This window comes from Dermacentor andersoni, chromosome 10 (genome assembly GCF_023375885.2).
Source record: "Dermacentor andersoni chromosome 10, qqDerAnde1_hic_scaffold, whole genome shotgun sequence".
In the NCBI taxonomy this organism is placed as follows: Eukaryota; Metazoa; Arthropoda; class Arachnida; order Ixodida; family Ixodidae; genus Dermacentor; species Dermacentor andersoni.
Genome location: NC_092823.1, coordinates 21,090,671 through 21,094,080, shown reverse-complemented (window position 1 = coordinate 21,094,080; position 3,410 = coordinate 21,090,671).

Sequence of the window (3,410 nt, the reverse complement as noted above, 5' to 3'; positions counted from 1 at the left end):
CTTCTTCTTCCTTTACGAGAAAACGCGCTGTCTATGATTAAAAGGTAGGCGAAAGCGTGAGCAAGAAGTAAATGTATGCTATGGGAAAATGAAATAATCGACCCGAGGGGGGTGTTTTTTAAGCAATTCTTGTCTAATGTAATTACCTCACTTTCTGTTTCCTTTAACCAAAAGGAAAAAATTAAACGCACCTTCCGTTTATTTTTCAAAAAATGTTCGAAATCAAAATGTTTATGCTGCATGCGGTTATGGCTCGTAGAAAAAGTAGACAACTACTCACAGTTACACATTCTCTGTTTACGCGAGTACACTTAACGTACAGGCGCCGACAAAAGTGGAATACTCCACGCAGATTGCTACTGCAGCGGCGTCGCTCGGCATTTTGGCGAGCTGAAGCACGAAACACTGACACGAGTCAAGCGACATCCTTGCAGATAATAAAGGGCACCCATTGGCTTTCTCGATCCCAGATGCTGCCTGTAGATGGTGTTGCGGTGCAGTTTGCCGTTGCTTCTGCTCCCGTCTGCGTAGAGTATACCACTTTTGTCGGCGCCTGTACATTGCGTAGTTAAAAAAATGAATAAAGCATATGAAATTGATTTGATGTTTGTACATCAACACTTCTTTCTCTTTGCTTCCTTTTTGCTGCCTTGATAGATTTTCTAACGCCTTGAGCTGGTAGTGAGATGAAAATGAACGAGTTCTTTTTTGTATAACTCATTTGGCGTGGCCAAATAATGCCGTTAATGTTCTTACGCTGGAACGCTCCTCGAATTCCGCAGTGCCTGTAAGGTTCCGCTCACCTTGCGCAGTCTCTTCCAATTTGTTTCTTTAGGCACGCGCTACGTTAGGGGCATCTGTCATAATAGTTAGTTGCATTATAAAAATGTGCTTGTAACGTAAGTGCGCCCCCTTTTTTTTCTATCGCATGCTATGTGCACGGAGTTGCACTAGTCAGTGCGTGGCCCGTGTCACAGCGGCTCACGCCACATAAGGTTGGCCACTTCAAGGTGTACCTTGGCTGTTCTCATTATTTCGTCAGCGTCACTACTGCGAATGCCGTGGGTGTTCGCCAGCCCGTTGCTGACACCCACGGGTGTTCTTGAAAACGGAATCACGGCACCTTCGACAAAAAAGTTGCTAAAAGATAAAAATGATCTAACTGCAATGATAATTCAAAGACAAAAAAAAATGTGCAGCAGATCCAACGAGTTGAAATCTACATAAAGCTAAGTTTTGTGTGAGCGCATGCAGAGCCGAAGCACGAGTTCTTGTGCATTGAATATCTGCACAAAATTGCACGGAAGGCTTTATTCAGAGATTGCAGAGAGGCAGCGTTGCGTGAAGGCGAGCGCCATGTGGTGGTGGCGCAGTGGTTAAAGATAAAAATCGAGCGGTGTCCTGGCTTTTTCCTGCATAATATTTTTTTTTCTTTTCCCCTGCACGGCCACCACTTGCGCGGGTGCGTCGCTGCGAGCGTCATCTGGTGGTGCGTGGAACTCAGTGGCGGTGACATCGCGCGCGTCCTGCGCTGAAATAGCTTGGCCTAATAGGCTAGAGAGCTGCAACGCCACAGCGCTCACGGTCACGAAAACTCGGCGTGGTTCGCAAAGGAAAGCTCCCCTTTAACAGAGAGTCTATGCAACAAACAATCTAGCCGACGACTTCGTAGTCACGAGCGCAATGCCTCTTAGCGGTGGCACGCAACCCATTTTTATTGCGTGCAGGACTTCAGTGGCCTATATTCACGAAGCTTGCTGTGTTTTCATTCATACATTTTATTTAACACAAACACATGTAAATAATTAAAAGAAAAAACGGACGTGAAAACTTCCTCAATATATCTCAGTTAATATGGGGGGGTAGGCATAAGGCAGGGTAGGACTTCTCCATACACGAACGCTGACGTGAGGATCGCAGCACTCGAGTTTTCCATCTGTCACACAGTACTCCGTGACAGATGGAAACATTCTGCTCCTGCAAACACACAAGCATCAATGTGAAAATATCGCGTCACCAAGTGGGGCCACACTTGGCGGCTCCTCGGCTGGCTTATAAACCTCCGCCTTCTTCCCCATCACAGGTGGTCACGCATTCGCGTATATGCCACCTGTGGCGTTCATACCAAAACATGACCTGACTCGGAGACCATAGATCGTCGCGGTACTGGTATAGAACGCTAAGGTGAGTATTTGGGCATGCTGGTAGGACATGAATGCAGCTTTTTGCGCACGAGACCGGGACAAAAAAGATGCTGGGACACACAAACGCAAACTTAGAACAGCGTACTTTGAAATCAAAGAAGCGGAATTGGTTGCCAGGTGTGGCGACACATGTGTGTCAAAACCGTCTATCACGATTTCCAACAAGGAGATACCCATCTTGCGTAGAGATTAGAATCTCCTGCGGCTGGCGCACACGTGATGCGTCAGTTTGTGCTACATATGTGGTCGCTTTCTTCAAAATAAAACACTGTTCTAAGTCTCCGCTCGTGTATCAGCCCATTCTTTGTCGTCAACTTGTGCGCGAAAAGCTGTATTCAGGTTTAGAACGATGCGTAGCTCTATGCTAAACGTTTGTAACAACCTTAAATTGGCAATTTCAGTCCAGATCCCGCTAAGAGCTTTAGAGGAAATTGCTATAGGAGACTAACACTTTACTGGCCATCCCTTGAAGCGTTGATAAAGTAAAAGTCAAACAAGAAACGAAGCAGAAATCAACAACAGCATGGAAACGCGCAGCTTTCATGGCGGGATTTCTATAACCAGCGCAACCCACGCGGGCACAAGGAAGGACTGTACAAAGGGTGAGAGCTGTACGTGCGTGTCTATGCACGTCTGCGAAATTCACAGATCAGAGAAATTCCCGTCCGTAAGATGACAGGGCATGTATCGCAATTTCTCTCTGGCAACGGCTAAACCGTATAGCATGTTTCTTCTGGCGTCATAGTACAAGTTTCTTTAATGTTATATAATATGAGCGTAATAAAATCCATCGGTTAACGATTCGTTTAAAGCACCACACGGTTCCGTATCATGATTTACGTGAATCATTGACTGCTAATGATGGAATACCATAGGCGATGTTTCTGGCATTGTTCGTCACAATCGCAAGGTTTAAATTAGACTAGCTGGCATGCGGATTCCGAGAGCCTGTGTCTTATACAGCTGCTCGGCACAGTATAGCAAAGTCGCTGATAGCCAAAGTCATTCACACATGTGTACTAATTGAACGTCTTGAAAATTGCTTCCATGCCGGATATTTTTGTCAGCAGAGGTTGGACGGCTCAAAAACTGCAACCAGAGCCCGCCACCTGCAAAAAAAAAAAACCACGCAGAAACTCCTTCTGGAGTTGTCTAGGTATGCGTAAGCATTGTGCCACTTATCTCTAAGCAGCCCAACGCCAATAT